We start from the raw sequence: 21098 nt of genomic DNA on the forward strand, positions 1-21098 counted from the left end.
ACTATTGGTGGGGGGGAAGGGGGAAAATAGTTCAGGAGAGGGAGGGAGGTAAACTGTAAGAGATTCTTAAATACTGAGAACAAACTGAGGGTTGATGTGGGTGGGGAGAGGGGAAAATGGGTGATGGGCATGGACAAAGGCACTTGTTGGGATGAGCACTGGGTGTTATATGGAAACCAACTTGATAATAAGCTATAAAAAAATTGGTAGGGAAGAAGTAAAATTTTCACAATTTGCTGATGACATGATACTAAATGAGAAAACCCTAAGGTTTTCACCAAAAAACTATAAGAACTGATAAATGAATTCAATAAGTTTTCAGGATACAAAATCAATATACAGAAATGTTTTGCATTTCTATACACTAATATTGAAGCAGTAGAAAGAGAAATTTTAAAAATCCATTTACAATTGCACCAAAAACAATAACATCTAGGAATGAACTCAATCAATGACGTGAAAACCTGTACTCTGAAAACTATAAAACATTGATGAAAGAAACTGAAGATGACACAAATAGAAACATACCATATGTTCATGTTTTGGGAAAACCAATATTGTTAAAATGTCCATACTCTCTAAAGCAATCTGCAGATGTAATACAATCCTTGTCAAAATACCAACAGTATTTTTCAAAGCAGTATAAAAAATAATCCTAAAATTTGTATAGAACCAAAAAAGACTGTGAATAGCCAAAGAAATATTTAAAAATAACATAGCTGGGATTATCACAAATCCAAATTTCAAGATATACTACAAAGCTCTAGTAACCAAAACAGTATGGTATTGGCACAAAAACAGCCACAAAGATCAACAGAACAGAATAGAGAGCCCAGAAATAAAAAATGCATTCAAAATTATATGGTGAAATAATCTATGAAAAAGGAGACAAGACTATGAAATGAGAAAAAGATAGTCTTTTCAACAAATGGTGTTGGAAAAACTGTATTGCTACATTCAAAATAATGAAACTTACCCACTTTCCTATACCATGAACAAAATAAACTCAAAATGGATTAGATCTCACCTAAATGTGAGATCTGAAACCATGGACTTTTTTTTTACATCCCTTTTCTGATTCTATGATTTTTTTTAAAAAATTGTATTTAAATCAAAATTAGTTAACATATAGTGTAATAATGATTTCAGGAGTAGAATTTAATGATTCATCACTTACATATAATACCCAGGGCTCATCTCAACAAGTGTCCTCCTTAATGTCCATCACATAAATTTAGCGCATCACCCCACCCAACACACCTCCAGTAACTCTCACTTTGTTCTCTACATTTGAGAGTCTCTTATGGTTTGCCTCCCTCTCTATTTTTATCTTATTTTTCCTTCTCTTCCACCTATGTTCATCTATTTTGTTTCTTAAATTCCACATATGAGTAAAATCTTATGTTTTTTATCTTTCTCTGAGTGACTTATTTTACTTAGTATAATATCCTCCACTTCTATCCACATTGTTGCAAAAGATAAGCTTTCATTCTTTTTCATCACTGAGTAATATTCCATTCTGTATAATGTACATATATCACACATGATATATATATATCAGATCTTTATCAATTGAGAAACCATAGAAATTTTAAAAGAACAGAGGCAGCAATTTCTTTCACATCAGCCATAGCATCATTTTACTAGATATGTCTCCTGCGACAATGGAAACAAAAGCAAAATTAAACTACTGGGACTACATCAAAATATAAAGTTTTTGTACAGCAAAGGAAACCATCAACAACAACAAAAAAAGGTAGCCTACTGAATGGGAGATGATATTTGTAAATGGTATATCCAATAATGGGTTAATAGCCAAGAAATTAAACATTTATACAACTCAACACCAGAAAAAGAATAATCCAATTAAAAACTGATGGCAGGTGCAGAAGACAGGGCACCTGGGTGGCTTAGTTGGTGGGTGTCTGAGTTGGGCTCGGGTAATGATCTCGAGTTCACAAGTTGAGCCCCACGTCAGGCTCTGTGCTGACAGCTCTCTCTCTCTCTCCCTGAAATGAATAAATATTCCTTAAAAATGGGCAGAAGACATAAACAGACATTTCCTCAAAGAGATACATGGATGACCAACATCCATGTGAAAAGATGCTCAACATCAGTCATCATCAAAACCACAATGAGATATCACCTTGCACCTCTCAGAATGGCTAAAATCAAAATCGCAAGAAACAAAAAGTGTTGGCAAAGATGTGGAGAAAAAGGAGCCCTCATGCACTGTTGGTAGAAATGCAAACTAGTGCAGCCCCTATAGAAAACATTATAGAGGTTCCTCAAAAAATTAAAAATAGAATTATCATATAATCCAGTAATTCTACCACTTGGTATTGACCCAAAGAAAACGAAAACACTAATTTGAAAAGATAAATGGATGCATGTTAATTGTAGCATATTTACAATAGCTAGGATATGGAAACAACCTAAGTGTCCATCCATAGATGAATGAATAAGGAAGAAATGTGTATATATACTCAGCAAAATATTAGCCATAAATAAGAGTAAAATATTTCAATTTACAGCAACATCAATGGATCCATATGATTTCATTAATATTTGGAATTTAAGAATCAAAGCAAAACAAAGAGGATACAGAAAAATAAACAGGCTCTTAAATATAGAGAACAAATTAGTGGTTGCCAGACAGGAAGTTGTTGGGGGGAAATGAATGAAATAGGCGAGGAGAATTAAGAGCACCCTTGCCACAATGAGCACTGAGTAACATTTAACTTCTTGCTTCATTATATTCTACATCTGAAACTAATAAAACACTGTATGTTAATTATACTGGGACTAAAATAAACAGATGATACATAGATTACAGTATGTGAAAGAAATATTTTGCATTGTAATAAAACGGAGGTTTTTAAATTTAACTTCTTCAAAGGAAAAAAATTAAATAGGCAAAGGTTTTGCTTTTCTCAATTTTTATGAGGGTACTTACATTTAGAGAGGACACATAATTGCTTAAAGTGAAAAAATGCAGAAATCACTTGGACCCAGATTTCTCTGATGGCAAAATATATGATTTTTTAAAATTGCCATTAAAACCAAATATTCATACTACTTGCTATTTCCTCAAGGTCAGTTACCCTATTAATCCACTATGTCCTAAAATTCAGTTACTTTAGTTTGGAATCAGTATAGCAAAATGTGCAAGGGCTATAGGATTAAATATTCAACAGATCTATATATATTCTATATTTATACATTTATTTATAACTGCATTTATTTTATATATGCATATTAACTGGCATTCTTTCCTATCCTCCTACTTTATTTCATTTTTCTTAGTGGTCAGATTATGTCACTGTAGCTCATCTTTCCCTCTTTTGCATTGTTCAATATGTTTTATTTTTGTAGGTATTCTGGGCTATTGCTGAGATTTTTGTATGTGTTTTCATTTATCATACTATATTCAAGGATATTTCGGCTGTCTGTGGAAACAGGTAGACTTAAGCAGAGAATTCATGCACATGGTAATTCACTAGACTATTATCAAGAACTTTTACTCAAAAGAATTTGTAGAGAGGTCTTGTATATTTTACCCTTTCATCTATATTTTCCACCACACGCATGACTGGGCATTTGTCCAGGTCTAGCCTTGGACTCATTGGGGTCAATATGAGAATATATTAATTTGATGCAGGAGGAACTGAAAAAAGCTTTATTTCTGAGAAGCTGGTAACCATTGTATATTTTTATTTTCTGGGGCACAGTGCGGTGCTAATCAAAAAGGACACTAATGAGAATGAGTACTTCTAAACCTGTGGTTGTGTTTGTCATCTTTCCTCAGAAAAGAGTGGGTACATTTTTATTCTTAATGTGAGAAAAAAATCTCAAAGGAGGGGAAAAAACTGTGCTGGAATAGCAATGAAGAAGTAGTTGCTCTACATGACATTTTATTTCTGGATGGCTAGAAAGATCAATGTACTTGCCTGAAGCTCATGAATTAATATCCTCGGCTATCAAGGAATGAGACATTGTGCACAGCAACTTCTTCTTCATTGCTAACTTCTTGTCATAAGTAAAGTAATAATAAGATGACTTTAAAATAGGTGTCACCCTTGGGATACACCATTACTGTATCTTAAAAATCACTAATAACTGCAATGCATGGACTTGACTTACATTTTCTGTACAAATGAGACAATTTCTATTAGGCATTTGGAAAGCAGAGACTCTGGGAAATTCAGCCTTAAAGAGTTGTATTTTTATATATCCGGAGGTCATCACAGTTACATCTGGTTCAGTGATGATCAGGATGAGGTTCTTAAATATAAATTTCACTATTACCTGATTCTGGTAAGGAATTAGCTTGTATTGCTGGTGAATCATTTATAAAATCTCAAGAGCAATAGTTTTACTAACTAAAAAAAGGGGCACCTGGGTGGTTCAGTTGGTTAAGCCTCTGACTTTGGCTCAGGTCATGATCTCATGGTTCATGGGTTCAAGCCCCGTGTCAGGCTCTGTGCTAACAGCTAGCTCAGAGTCTGGAGCCTGCTTCAGATGCTGTGTCTTCCTCTCTCTCTGACCCTCCTCTGCTCAAGCTGTCTCTCTCTCTCTCTCTCTCTCTCTCAGAAATAAATAAAAACATTTTTAAAAAATGTGTTCTGAGAACAAATCCATTAATGCATGTATTTGTTAAATCAACAAATATTTATTAAATATTTACTAAGGTACAAAAACAGTGGTAGACATTATGTATATACATAGAAGTTCAAATAATTTTAGAGTTTAGTATGTATGGTTGTAATAAAAATAGGTCTATGTGACAAGTGTAATGAGAAAGAACAAGCAACAAATTGGAGAAGGCAGAGGCTTTTGATTTCACAAAACAAAAACCAGATCCATGGAGCCTAGGATGGCCAAGGGGAAGGCCAAGGGAAAGGTCTAGGATGGCCAGTTTGTAATGATAGTATATTAGAAGTCTAAAGACTCAGACTTGAAATACAGGATGGTACTCTAGGTATATGTACTTATCTAAAATCTTTATGAGAACCTAATGATGTAATGATTTAAAATGAAATAAACCCACAAAGGCAAAGTGAATGGAGCTGGTATTCCAGGGGAAGGGGAGATGTATTAAAAGACTACCAAAGGTTTCAATAACTTTTTGGGAGAAGAAACCATAAGAAGGTGGAAGGAAGCAGGTGGAGTAATAACAGTCTTGAGAGAAGGTTTTAATCATTCTATTCTTTATAAATAATATATTTAAATAGTTTTCTAATGGTAAAGATGCTTTCTTATTATTGCCTCAAATTCTCACAGAAGTCTTGTAAGGTGTAGAATTCTTCCAACTTTAAGAGTTGAAAGTCTCAGTATCTGAGGTTTTAGACCATCTAAATGAATAAGAAGGAAAGCTCAAAGACAGGTGGAAATCAACTTTCAGTGATTAACTTTTCCTTTTTAATAAATATTTATCGAACACCTAAAACATCCCAGACACTGCTCTACACAGTGAGATTGTTATGGTAAAATAAATATAATTTCTCCTCTCACTGAATTTATTTAAGGTTTCTTGACTTTAATTTAGATATTTACAACAAAGTTAAAGATAATGTAAACGTTTAGAGTATAAATATTTGCAGCATAAAATCCACACATATTCCTATGAAGACAAGATAAGTGATCTACACTGTGACATCACCAAAAATTATTCCACTATATCCTAACTGATTACCTTATGGCATATCCTGGAAAGGAAGGAAACATTATGTCTAATATATAACAGATTTGCACCATGCCCATTTGGGGTAAAGATATGGACAAGTATTTGCCTTATATTTGTGATTTTATACATACATGATGTATCCACATTTGGTTATTGTTAGCCTCACTTTAATTTATAGATTAGGGGTGCCTGGATGGCTCAGTCGGTTAAGCATCTGACTGTTGGTTTCGGCTCAGGTCACGATCTCACCGTTCATGGGTTCAAGCCCTACCTCAGACTCTGTGTTGATGGCATGGAGCCTGTTTGGGATTCTGTCTCTCTCTCTCTGCCCCTCTCCTTCTGTCTCTCTGTCTCTCTCTCTGTCTCTCTCTCAAAAATAAACATTAAAAAATTTTGAAAGTATAGATTAGATTAAACTCAGCAACTAACAGAAGAAATCCATGTAATTTCAAGTGACATTATTTGGATTTGCTGACTATATTTGTGATCTTTGATTTCTTTCCTTTCCTTTTCTCTTGAATTGAGTCCAATCAATATTTGATCCCATCCTTCCAGTGAACCTACTCTTAAAAATTCTACCAATGATCTTCATGTGGCTGAAAGCAATGTCATTTCTGAGTTCTATTAGCTTATCCTTAAGCTTGATGTGCACTCCTCCTTTTTTAAAAAAAAAATTCTATTTGTTTTTGAAAGAGAGGAGAGAAAGAGAGACACAGAGAGACACAGAATCCTAAGCAGATTCCAGGCTCATAGCTGTCAGCACAGAGCCTGATGTGGGGCTTGAACCCACAAACCGCTAGATCATGACCTGTGATAAAGTCCATTGTCTAACGACCTGAGCCACCCAGTGGCTTCTGATGTGCAGTCCTCCTTGAAACACTTAACATTATTTAATTCCAGGGTTACCATTCTTGTCTGATTTCTCTCTGACTACTCAGGCCACTCTTTTCTCAGCCTACTTTGCTGGCTCCTTTTCATATCCTTAATCTCCAATAGTTAAGGGTCCAGAGTTTAGTGATTCAACCTTTTCTTTTTTCTGAACATCTCAGCCATCTGGTCCCATGAATCTACTACAATCTACATGTTAATAATTCCCAAATTTATATAGCCCAGACTCTGCCCTGAACTCTCTCTGACTCTCCTCCACACCGCACCCTTGGATATTGAGTAGACTTCTTAAACTTCATATGTCTCAAAGGTGGTTCTTCATATTTCCCCTATACACCTCTGCTCCCAGAGATCCATATGACATGCATCCTCACTCTTATATTTGTTCCCTATGACTGTTCTCAAAATTTACCACATTTAGTGGCTTAACAATGCAAATAAATTTTTTCACAGTTCTGGAGGCCAGAAGTTTGAAACCACTAACACTGGATTGAAATCAAAGTGTGGACAGGATTCATTCCCTTTGATGGTTCTAAGGGAGAATGTAGTCTTTGTCTCTTTCAGCTTCTGGTGTCTACTGTCATTCTTTGGCTTGTAGCTGCATTATGCCAGTCCCTCCTTCTGGGATTACATTCCTTTTTTCTGATCTGTTTATGGGTAACATTTCTTCAATGGAAGAAAAGGATTGATTGTGACTGGAAAAGGATTCATGACTACATTTAACATTTAGGAATCAACTGGATAATCCAGGATAATCTTGCCATCTCAAAACTCTTAATTTAATCACATTGGTGGAAGTCTTTTCTTCCCCCTTGCTTTTTGCCAGGTACAATGACATTCCTGATTTCCAGGGATTAGGACATTGATAGCTCTTGAGGGGAGGCATTTTTTAGCCTAACACAAGCTCTTTTAGGTCTTCACTGAAGTATCAATGTTTTGCAATTCCCTTCCTGACTACCTTATTTAAAGTTTTGCACTCATTACCACCACTGCCTCTATGCTCATATCCCCCTTTCCTTTATTTTGTTATCTCTATAGCTCTTATCACCATCTAAAATAATTATATATAGGGGTGCCTAGGTGGCTCAGTTGGTTAAGCATCCGACTTCGGCTCATGTCATGATCTCGTGGTTCATGGGTTTGAGCCCTGTCTGTGTCTCTGTGCTGACAGCTCAGAGCCTGGAGCCTGCTTCAGATACTGTGTCTCCCTCTCTCTCTGCCCCACCCCCGCCCAAAAATTAATTATATATACATCAAAACTTAAATTTATATATATTACATATTATATGTATGTATAACTAAGTTAAAGTTGGTGCTTAACTCTCTTTTCTTATGAGAATGATAAGCACAATGAGGATAAGCATTTTTTTTTGCTAGATTTTATCCAAAAGAGATTAATACCTTGTACAGTGTAGCTCAATAAATGTTTGGAAAAATAGTTTGTTAAATGATTTGTTATCAAGTGGTTAACACAGATAAGTTACCATACTGTTGTTACCTTTCAAGGAGCAGCAACTTTATTCTTCAATTTTCACATAAACAAATTAAATAGGTCCCTAGTAGTATTAGAAAATCTTTATGATACTCACAGATACTGACCAAACAATAAATAGGGATTCCTTTTTTTAGTCATTTTTTTTTTTAATAGTTTATTGTCAAGTTGGTTCCCATATAACACTCAGTGCTCATCCCCACAAGTGCCCTCCTCCATGCCCATCACCCCCCTCCCCCTCCCCCTAATACACACTAGTCCTCAGTGTGTATCAAGTCCACATCTTGATCCATTCGTCCGTTGATGGACACTTAGGCTCTTTCCATGTTTTGGCTATTGTTGAGAATCATTTTATTTTTCTGATTTATCTTGAAATTAACAACAGTGAAGATCTCCTTTATAATTATTTCAGAAGGTGTGGATAATACACTTGAGAAAACTGATATTATTTCATAATAATTATTCCAATCTACTCGATAATAATAAAATAGAAATAAATTTCAAATGTTTATAAACTACAAATAATAAAAAAATGCAACTTCTTCTCTAAGAGACCTTCCTTGGACAATCTATTTGTACAAATAATATGTTAAATCACAACTCTGTATATGTATTTATTTTCCTTTTTCCAGATCTTAATTAAATGTGTATGTTTTATGTTTTAGTCTTTGTCATTGTTGCTCAAAGTCTTTCAATGCTTTCTTTGTTTCTTATTAATTGTACCATCCCATATTGAAAAGGACACTCCTGTGTCCTTAAGATTTTATTTTTAATTAATCTCTATACCCAACATGGGGCTTGAACTCACAACCCTGAGATCGAGAGTCACATGCTCCACTGACTGAGCCATCTGGGCACCTCCCCTCCCACTTATAAAAAATATTATTAAAGTATAGTTGGCATATAATGTTATATTGCTTTCAAGTGTACAACATAGTGATTCGAGACATTATGCACTTAATCACTGCTAAAGTTTGAACATTTATCTCATAATCTTCATTGCCAGTCTTCCATTCTTGTTGTTCATTGTCCTCAAGTGTTTTTCCTTGATTGTATTGAATAAAGTGTTTATTTCTTTACTTTCTACTTCATTCTACAGAATACTATAGAACGAATATTACTTTTAATTGACTTCCTGCAAAGTCAGCCCGTTACCTTTTATCATCATCGTATCTTATATTACAGTCACCAAAAGATTTTTGAACACCTATTTTAAAACATTTCTTAAACACCCTAACAACCAAGCTACAGTATTTTGCAGATCAACACGAAATAAGATATGATGTAACAAGTCTGTCAGTTATAGGCCTATCCAGTTGTACTCACTTTATTGCCTATTATTGCTGATCATCACTCACGAGACAGAAAATTAACTATCTTCTATACTTTCTTATGCCTCTCTCCTAAGAGATAGGAAACGTGTGGGTGATAAGTATGAAATATAAATGAAGAGAAATGAATCTGCATAACATATCTGAGATTTCTTTTAAGGAAAAGAAAATTAGGGAAGGACCTAGAAGCAGAGAGAAAATCCTCACAGAAAAGTTTCAGAATCCTGTGTTCTGCATTTTCAAGTGTTCCATGATTCTAAACTGATGGATAATTTAGCCTTGCCATCTCACAAAGCAGAAACCTTCCTGTTCTCAATTTGTACTTTCTCTGTCCTTTGGCACTGACTTCGTTTTTATACTAAGTGCTGGTTAATAAAATTTTTCTTGTTGGCAAATATAGAGGAATTCTCACTTTAAAATAATAACATCTCAGACAGTATTTATATTCACTCACAGAGAATGAGTAGGAGAGTGTTTTTGCTGGGTTTTAGTTTTCATATAAACACAGAATGAACATTATCAGTCACCGTATTCTTATGTATACACTAAAAACAGACTGTTGCATGCAATAAGGCAAAATCTGATGCATAAGGAGTGTTATTTAATCTTCACAATCTGTTTGCCACCCATCAAGAGATAATCATATAAATGCATTAAACTGAGTAAGTTTGATCCTCACAGCTTACATTTTAAACCAATCCTGTAAGTCAGAGTTTCTCAACCTTGGCACAATTATGTTTTGAGCCAGATAACTGTTTGGGGGGAGGCTTTGTCCTTTTAATTACAGGGTGTTTAATAGCCTTAACATCCTGGTCCCTGCCACTAGATGCTACCATCCATGATGATAATCAAAAATATCCCAGACATTGCCAATGTCCCCTGAGCTGGGGCAAAGAGAAGGAGGGGACATTGCTCCCAGCCAAGAACCACTGCGATAAGTTAAGAAATATGACTACATAGGGGTGCCTCAGTGGCTCAGTTGGTTGAGCGTCTGACTTTGGCTCAGGTCATGACCTCACAGTTCACGAGTTTGATCCCTGTGTCAGGCTGTGTGCTGACAGCTGCTGGCCTGGAGCCTGCTTCAGATTCTATGTCTCTGCCCCTTCCCTGGTCACACACTGTCTCTCTGTCTCTCAAAAAGTAAATAAACATTATAAAATTTTAAAAAATCACTACATAATACTATTATGTAATATTATGCCTTATATCTGGTTATTTGTAGATTAGATTTTTAAATTATTATCTCAGGTCACAATAGTTTTGTACATATCACCATATTATTCAGATATGTAAATTATTATGTGCCAGACTTAGGGATAAATATATCTTCAGTAGATACTGTAAATTGTGGACTATTTTAATAATACTGTCAAAGAATATCTATCAAGTATTATTTTATTCTATCTTATATGTTTGTATATAGCATAGCTTGCTTCTTATATAATTACAAACAAAATTAAAGTAATAGATCACTTATATAATTACTGATCACTCATTATTGCTTGTAAATATTTAATGAGCACAAAATATGTGTTATGTATTTCATGATCTGTCACATAGTTAAGTGAGGTTGCTGTTCTCCAACTGTGCTGCACTATGCTACATCTGCAAATTTATTAAACAAAAAAAAAGGGCACATTTTCGGCTGTGTCCATTTTACATTTGGGTATTATTATTTCACCTGAGTTCTCTTTTAATATCTTGATTGTTAGTAATTTAAATGTTACTTTGGGATATGTTGCAGATTATAAAGGAAATCCATAGTGAACTAGTGCACATTTTGGCAAAATAATATGTAAAGAGTATAGTATGATAAAAAGTTATAGTATGAGTAACATGTACTCAATCTGATTCAGAATAAGTGAACAATTCATAATGAAATAAAATTGTAACTTAATATCCTATTCATCCTCTTATTTTTCCGTGTCAAGTTTCTCCCCCCTCAAATTAAACACAACTGCTTCATTTTCATTATTTTATCTGTACAACTTTCTGTTTCACCCATTTCCATTTTCTCTTTATGCTAATTCATCTTGTGGTAAGTGCAGTGATTACCCTTAAGCTGACTGTATCACTGTTTAGTAGAAATTCTTGAGAGGATCCCAGTTATCCACTCTACTGACTTTCAAACTTCATCATTTAAGACTGCCAGTGATCTTAGTAGAATGCTATGTAATATTGGTAAGTCATATTTTTTATAAGCTTAAACACAGACAATTGTATATGAGATTTTTTTTAATATGGTTACTGAAAGCAAATGCCAAAAAAAAAAAACAGGATAAAGAAATAAAAATTAAATTAAAAATAACATAATCTCGTTCATTTATAACTTGTAGAAAGTTGATAGAATATCTATATTGTACTCTCTAAGTGATTAGACACATTAGTCTAGTTTTCTGCTGAAACACGGAATCACTAAAATTTAAGATGAAGCAAAACCTGCCCTAGCATTAGCTTTTCATACATAATTCATCTTAGCCTTCTCTGTAAATGTATAATATCCTCAAGTCAAATATCTGAAATTCCTAGGAAATTTCCTTTTGGCTTTCCATGCTTTGCCCTTGTTCTCCCTAAAACCATAACTGTACAATCTGCTTCATTTCAACCTGTTGAATCGCATGGCTCATTCATGACCCGAGCTAGACCAGCTCTCACTACTTTTAGAGGCCTCTCCCTTCTGTGCTCCAGGGTGACTATTTTTACCGGCTTCTTGAGAATATTTCTCACAGTCTTTGTCATAACTAAATGTTTTCATGTACCACCCAGAATGTAAACTTTTTAGTACAAAATATGTTTGTTCATATTTTCAATCTTTCTTACTACCCTTCATCCAGTAATGTTCAATAATTTGCTGACTAAAGAAATGACTGTATTGAATAATTGGATCTTGTTTTTATTAACGTTTATTTATTTTGAGAGAGAGAGAGAACGAGCACACAAATAAGCAGTGGAGTGACAGAGAGAGAATGAGAGCAAAAATCTCAAGCAGGTTCCACCTGCTCTGTCAGCAAGGGGCCCAATGCAAGGCTCAAACTCATGAACCATGAGATCATGAACTGAGCTGAAACCAAAAGCCACTCAACCAACTGAGCCACCAGGTGTCCCGGATGATCTTGATCTTCTTTTTTAAACAAATTATCAGAACCTATTTTTGAAGTATAGTTTTCTAACACTGAATTTGTTCATAAAAAGATGTCTACAAAGATTTTAAATATGTCTGTTATACAAAACCACCTTTATTATATAACATTATAAAACATCATAGCTATCTTAGAAAACCATATATACATATATACACATATGTATATATGTGTATATATATATATGTGTGTGTGTGTATATATATATATACACCACTCTAATTGTGGGAAGTTGATTTCTTTTTTTATTTATTGATTCTCATGTGTTAAAAAATTTCATTTAATCCATAACATTCACTTTTCTCCATCTCAGATAAAGACAAAATATATATTTTATAAGATGCTATTGTTACACTAAAAACACTCCCTTGTTATAGAAATGAAACTTTTTTTATTAAAGGAAGGAATTGAGGGAGGCGGGTGGCAAATGGGCGAGATGGGTGACGGGCATTAAGGAGGGCACTTGTGATGAGCACTGGGTGTTGAATATAAGTGATCAACCACTGAATTATACTCCTGAAATCAATATTGCACTGTATGTTAACTAAAACTTAGATTAAGTAGCTATACTTATATCAGACAAACTGGAATTTAAAGTAAAGACAGTAACAAGGGATGAAGAAGGGCATTATATAATAATTACAGGGTCTATCCATCAGGAAGAGCTAACAATTATAAATGCCTACACCTCAAATATGGGAGCACCTAAATATATAAAACAATTAATCACAAACAGAAACAATCTTATGGATAAGAATGTGCTAATAGTAGGGGATTTAATACTCCACTTACAGCAATGGATAGATCAACGAGACAGAAGATCACTAAAGACACAATGGACTTGAATGACACATTGGACCAGATGGATCTGACAGATATATTTAGAACTCTACATCCTGAGACCGTGGAATTCACTTTCTTCTCAAGTGCGTGTGGCACATTCTCCAAGATAGATCACATACTGGGACATAAAGCAGCCCTCAATAAATATAGAAGAATTGAGATCATACCATGCACACTTTCAGATCACAATGCTATGAAACTTGAAATCAATTACAGGAAGAAATCTGGAAAACCTCCAAAAACATGGAGGTTAAGGAACACCCAGCTAAAGAACGAATGGGCCGATCAGGCAATTAGAGAAGAAATTTAAAAATATATGGAAACAAATGAAAATGAAAATACAACAATCCAAACTCGATGGGATACAGCGAAGGCAGTCCTAAGACGAAAGTACTTTGCACTCCAGGCCTATTTCAAGAAATTAGAAAAAGTTGAACTGCAAAATCTAAGAGCACACCTAAAGAAACTAGACAGAGAGTAACAAGAACACCCCAAACTCAGTAGGAGAAGAGAAATAATAAAAATCAGGTCAGAAATAAACAATATAGAAACCAAAGAAACAGTTGCACAGATCAATGAAACCAAAAGTTGTTTTTTTGAAAAAATAAACAAAATTGACAAACCTCTAGCCAGGCTTCTCTAAAAGAGAAGAGAGGGCACCCAAATAGACAAAATCATGAATGAAAATGGACTTATTACAACCAACCCCTCAGAAATACAAGCAATTATGAGGGAATACTATAAAAAATTATATGCCAACAAATTGGACAACTTAGAAGAAATGGACAAATTCCTAAACACACACTCATTACCAAAATCCACACAGGAAGAGATAGAAAATCTCTTTTTGTGTGAAGAAATCGAAAAAATCTCCCAACAAATAAGAGCCCTAGGCCAGGTGGCTTCCCTGGGGAATTCTACCAGACATTTAAAACAGAATTAATACCCATTCTTCTCAAGCTATTTCAAAAAATAGAAATCGAAGGAAAACTTCCAGACTCATTTTATGAAGCCAGCATCACTTTGATTACCAAGCCAAAAAGAGACCCAGCAATAAAAGAGCACAGCAGGCCAATATCCTTGATGAATACGGATGCAAAAATCCTCAACAAGATACTTGCAAATTGAATCCAACAGCACATAACAAGAATTATCCACCAAGATCAAGTGGGATTCATTCCTGGGTTACAGGGCTGGTTCAATATTTGCAAATCAATCAATGTGATACATCACATCAACAAAAGAAAAGATAAAAACCATATGATCCTGTCGATAGATGCAGAAAAAGCACTTGACAAAAACAGCATCCCATCTTAATAGAGACCCTCGAGAAAGTCGGGACAGAAGGAACTTGCTTAAACATCATCAAAGCCATCTATGAGAAGCCCTCAGCTAACATCATCCTCAATGGGGAAAAACTGAGAGCTTTCCCCCTGAGATCAGGAACACGACAGGGATGTCCACTCTCACCACTGTTGTTTAACATAGTGCTGGAANTTTAAAAATAAAAACTAAAAAAAAATAAAACTTAGATTAAAATAAAAAAGAAGGAAGGAATTAAAATGTTAAGAAAAATTACCCACAAAAAAGAAATAAGGAAAGAGGATGCCTGTGTGTCCTTTCGATGCCATTCCAGAACATTATCTAGCAGGCCAACTCAAATATTTTCCCCCCAGGACAACTTGGCTTTGTTTGACTTGCTATTTACTATGGATTAGATAAGCTATGCAGTTGTAGATTTTATCTAGTCAGGATCCAAATGATTTCTGTTTGGTATTAAAAATAACCCCATTTGTTACGATTATATTTCTCTGAAGTTATCAACTGCTTCTTAATCTAATTTCCTGATCTCCTTCCAACATTCTTTCTTGGGCAGCAAAATATTCTTCAAATGGCCTTTGACCAAGTTTTGCCAATCTTTAATTTTAATTTTGAATATTATAGTTTTACAATAGTCACCTTTGTCATAAAATTCTAAGAATGTTTCAATGACACTGATGCCCCTAACTACATGAGTTAGTATTGGAGTTGAAAATGAGTTGATGCTAGATTAATCTTGGTTGTAAATGATATTCTTAAAAAAAGCACTAAAAGGCCATTTTCAAAAGGGTATTTGGTTCCTGAGAGGAATGTTGGTCAATTAATATTTATTTGGATAAAGAGAGGGAAAGGGGAAGATGTGGGGGGAGGGAGAAGACCAGAGACTAGGGTTTATTTTATGATTTTTACAGGGATATATTCTAATATAATTAACTTAAAAAAAGCAAAAAGAAATCACTGGAATTTATGTGGCTTTAATTTGCTTATGCACTTTAAGTCAAGCTTTAGAAAAAATAATCAAGATTCAGAAGATATAGACTCTCTTAAACCTTGCCTGTGAGAAGAAATCACTTGTAAGTGTAAGAGAAGATATTCATATTGGGAACAGTTATCAATTAACAGCTGTCACTTTGGGGAGTATTTCACTTAAACAAGAGAAAATATATATGTACTCAGTTTGAGGCTTCAAGTGCATATTTTTGCCTCATATTCATGGAAGAAATGCTCTCTCTCCAGAATGCAGACCAAGTTAAGCATTTAAACTATTTTTTAATCTTATTTATTTATTTATTTATTTTAGAAAAAAATTTTTTTTTCTAGGAGAGAGAGAGAGACAGCGTGAGCAGGGGAGGGTCAGAGACAGAGGGAGTCACAGACTGAAACAGGCTCCAGGCTCCGAGCTGGCAGTCAGCACAGAGCCCGACGCGGGGCTCGAACCCACGAACAGTGAGATCATGACCTAAGCGAAAGTCGGACGCTTAACCGACTAAGCCACCCAGGCGCCCCAAATCTTTATTTATTTTTGAGGGGAAGAGGGGAGGCACAGAGAGAAAGAGAGACAGAATCTGAAGTAGGCTCCAGGTTTGAGCTGTCAGCACAGAGCCTCATATGGGGCTCAAACTCACAAACCGCCAAGATCATGACCTGAGCCAAACTTATGTGATTGACAGACTGATCCACCCAGGTGCCCCAAGTTAATCATTTTAATACACAACAATTTAGGACTATTGTGAGAGCCAAGTGCTGGGGGAAAAAAAGACCAAGAACTGAAAGATATCTAGTTGAATACTTTTTTTCAACATAATGTGGATAATTTAGCAATCTTATAATGGCTTAATAAAGCTTTAAAAAACCACTGTGAACTTAAAATTCAAACTTTATGCTTTATGTTTTGAGATCCATTAGTGAATAAAAGAATCACTTTATGCTGATTTTGTGGCAGTATTTATTAAATGACCTATATTGAACTAGTTAGTTCAGGTACAAGAAGGGTATGACTCTGGGGAAGTTGATACTAGCAATTAAAACAAACAAACAAACATCACATTCTATATAGGTTTGCATTAAACTGGTTTCTCTAGTCAAGTTCCTGAGTACATTAGGGCTTGTGACCTTGAACCACAGTCATGGTGCATGGTGGTTATTCAGAAATGAGTCTTTGACTCAACATTCTCCTCTTGTCTCTTTATGGCTCAGAACAATGCTGAAATGCTTCAGTATTGCTACCTTCTTTCTTCCTTCCTTCTGTGGTTAGTCATTCCCTGTGGGACTGCTAATATGAACAATACAGGGAGTGTACTAAAATTCCTTGTCTGGCAAAGACACAGACTGATGTGGGAAACAAAAGAAAAGGAAAAAAATTTAAATTTCCCTACTACTTACAGCCCATCGACAAGTCTTTAAAACAGAGTGACATTCCTCTAGGAACTCAGCTGCCTTCATGTTGACACTTTCCTAAGGGCAAAAGGCAACCTTAGCCCAACATTTTCCTGACTTCCAGGGTACTGTGAGTCTACTTTAACATATAAAAATTCCCTTGGAAACTTCCTTTATCTCTACCCCAAATATGTGTTAGCAATTATTTTCCAAGCATATGCCCTGCTGCTATTCATCTGAAGGGTCTCATGACTTGGGGTTTACTAAACAGTAATAAATGACCTTTTCCCAACAATAGCTAGCCCTCTCAGGGTACTAGAAACCTTGTTTCCAAAATACCTTTGAGGCTTGTGTTGTCCCTAATCCCCTTCCAATTTGAAAGTATGTAATTGGCCACTCCTCCCTAATGTAACTCTTTCTGCCCATAGGTGTTGTCCCCATACTTTAATAAAACCACTTTTTTTTTTTTGCACCAAATATGTCCAAAGAATTCTTTCTTGGCCATTGGCTCCAAATCCCAACATTTCACATCAATATCACTACGCTTCTATTGGTACAGACCCTATTCCATTCATAGGGGTCTTCCACTATGAACAAGGAGCAGGATACTCTGAGACCTACATCATTTAACCACAGTTAATGATTGCCAGGATAAAATTACATGAGGTCTATATGCAGAACTTTTTTAAAAAAAATGTTTATTTTTGAAGGAGAAAGAGACAGAGTGTGAGTGGGGGAAGGGCAGAGAGAAAGGGAGACACAGAATCTGAAGCAGACTTCAGACTGAGCTGTCAGCACAGAGCCCGAAATGGCGCTCAAACCCACAAGCCATGAGATCATTACCTGAGCCAGTTGAATGCTTAACTGAGCCACCCAGGTGCCCCTATATTCAGAACTTTTGAATATATCCAAAAACTATGTATTAATGCCCTACTGGATGTCATACTTAAAGGACTATTAAAAAAACAAATCTAAGGACTTGGATGTGTTTATACTCTTGATACAGAATTTGTCGTAACAGATATGCTGTGAATGGTGATTTTCTAAGCAAAGATAAATCACACTGAACTCTGACACCAAATGATGGTGAAATATCAAGGTATGGTAGTGACTGGAGTGAAAAATGGTGTAGTAACATGTAGATCTAAAGACAATAAACCTCATCCCTCCTTATTTCTACCATAATATTAACAGAAAATAAAAAGATATTCATTACAGACTTAAATCCTTATTTCCCAACTTTTTCTAACAAAACCATTGTTAATTTGAATCACAATATGGTCAGGCATGAGATGAACAAATTTATGGAAAGAAGTCTTATTCATGGAAAAAAAGGACATGGAGAAGAAGCAGAGCAGGACACAGAAGAGCATGGATTTGAGATCCAGACAGCCTAGTTTAGAAATATAGGTAACTGCTTACTAAAGTGTCATTTTGCATGACACAGAAACGAAGCAGGAATTCAGTGACTTGTGTAAAGTGGTAATAATATTAATACACACACCTTAGGGATATTGTGAGAATTAAGCGGGTTAATATATGTATGCAGAGCATTTAGAACATTGTGTGGCAGAAAGTAAGTCCTTTATGAATGTTTGATACCATTGCTATTGTCATTATGCATTTCATTTTGCATATTAAGGGCCACTGTGTTTCAATGTAAATAGATCTTCTCTCTCTCTTTCTCTTTCCCTGTTTCTCTCTCACTCTTTCTTTCTTGGCAGACACAGAAAATTTCCCTCTAGTACCCATTCTTCTTTCCTTCCCTCTCTTTCTTACTCTTTCCTCCCTCCCTTCCTTCCTCCCTCCCTCCCTTCCTTCCTTCCTTCCTTCCTTCCTTCCTTCCTTCCTTCCTTCTCCCCTGCCAACCTTGAGAAGGAACATGCTGGTGACTATTTTTCCAAACTCCCCTGCTAATAGGTAATGCCTGAAACTTTCTGTAAAGCTTCCCTTACTTTCAATGTTTCCTTACTTCCTGGGGCTAGAATATAGATATGATACTGGTAACCTAGCTTCAACCATGCAAATAAAAAAACCACCGAGGTACTGAAGAGAAATTAGATAGAAGGAACCTGATTCCCTAGATGATTTTGTGAATATGAGCCATCTACTGACACTTGATCACCTATCTATATTTTGCCAGTGACATAAAAAAAAAAAGACTTCTATCTTATTTGAACTACATTTTTTATCTTTTTTTCACAGCAACTAGCCCATACCCTGAGCAAATTGTCTCTCTCTCTGTCTCTATTTTCCCAAAATAGATTAAAGATAATCACTTTACATATAGGGCTATTATAAAAAGAGAATGCTTAAGGAAAATGCTTAACAGGGAAACTGTCATATTATGTTAACATTCTATTCTGAATGTAGAATCATAGTATCCTTATGTTATTTATTTCTTTCTGTATTAAAAAATTTTGCATATCTGCTTTCTTTTCTATAGCCCATTTAGTCTTCCAAATTGAATTTCCAAAAACAGGGTAAATAAATTGTCAGCTATACCATATGTGATGTGATGTGATGTGATGTGATGTGATGTTGTGTGAATTAGAAAGATCATTTAGTCCATTTCATAAATAGTTTTTGAAAAGAAAATTTGTTTGGTCAAATCCCCTTAGAATGCTTTATAAACACTTTGCCCACCTCCATCCTTTCAAAATTTTCAGTCCTCCTTAACATATTAAGATCTGGAAACTTACTACAAAAATAAATCTGCTTTACAATTTGCTACATTATGTGGCAGATGTAATGCTTGAGCTATGAACACATTTTCTTTTTATAATGCAAATTAATATCACACAGGAGAATATTACTATGAACACAGTTTACGAAATGACTATCAAGTCCGAAGTGCATTCAGAGATATGTAAAAACATTTCATTTTTCTGTTTGTAATGACAACGACATATAGTAGGTTAGGGTCAGGGACCCACTCTCCTCCCTCAGCCCCAGTGACCAATATTGTGTCCATTGAGAAACACTGATTTCTACTCTACTCTTTTAGGGAACTTGTGAACAGTTGGAAAGGATATTATTGATAAGGGCATGTATTGCACCTTGAGACTGAATCCAGATCAGACTTCTTATCTGGAACTTTCTCTGGGGTGAGATTTTCTGATTTAGATGTCGTGATGCCTAGTAACCATGAGTGAATTCAAAGATTCCTCATGATATGTGTTCACATTTTATAAGGATCTGATCACTTCCCCACTACGATTTTTTCTTAGTATTTACTATCAGATATAATATTAAGCATGCCAGAGACATTACACGGCAAAGTGACTCAGGATATTTAGACATTTATATTCTCTTTGTTTTTAATTGTAGCAAACCGAGTTTGAATGCCTCAGTTTATCTAAATGCTACAAGACTTTGAAAGCTTAGAGCATGCACTGTAAACATAAATTCTTGAATTTCAGAACTGAGGGTCAGAAAGTTTACGAGTCCTGAATGTTCAGTCTTTAGGGAGATGTTGAAGATAGGACCTCATGATATTGATAGGCTGTAAATGTATGGTAAGATCCTGGAACTTCTCAGCACTGAGCAAAAGTGGCAACAGAAAACTGTTACATACTGTTCTTGCTTGAAATGCTTTTCCTTAGTATTTTCTGGGCTTATTCAACTCATCATTCAGGTGTCAGCTAAATGCTATGTTAGAAAGATCTCCCGTGAACAATCCTATCCTCCCCACTAACTTTCTGTTTTTAGGATCCAATTTTATTTCTTTCTCATAGTACATAACCCTATCTGTAACATATCTGATTAAAGTATTGCCTACATGTGTGGGTTTTTTTTTTGTCATTATCTTCTATAATGTGAAAAAATAGGTCAGTAAAAGCTGTTTTATTCAGTCTTTTCCACTGAAGTGCATCATCTCTCAGTACATTTTTTTGAGTGAATGAACATCTCACATGATAAGTTTACTTATAACATTAGTAAATACGATACATTTTCTTATGTTTGAACTTATAAAATCCTGGTAGAATCATATCTTGCTATTTCTTGTTTGTTCTGGGGAT

This window comes from Crocuta crocuta, unplaced genomic scaffold, assembly GCF_008692635.1.
Source record: "Crocuta crocuta isolate KB4526 unplaced genomic scaffold, BGI_CrCroc_1.0 scaffold283, whole genome shotgun sequence".
NCBI lineage: Eukaryota > Metazoa > Chordata > Mammalia > Carnivora > Hyaenidae > Crocuta > Crocuta crocuta.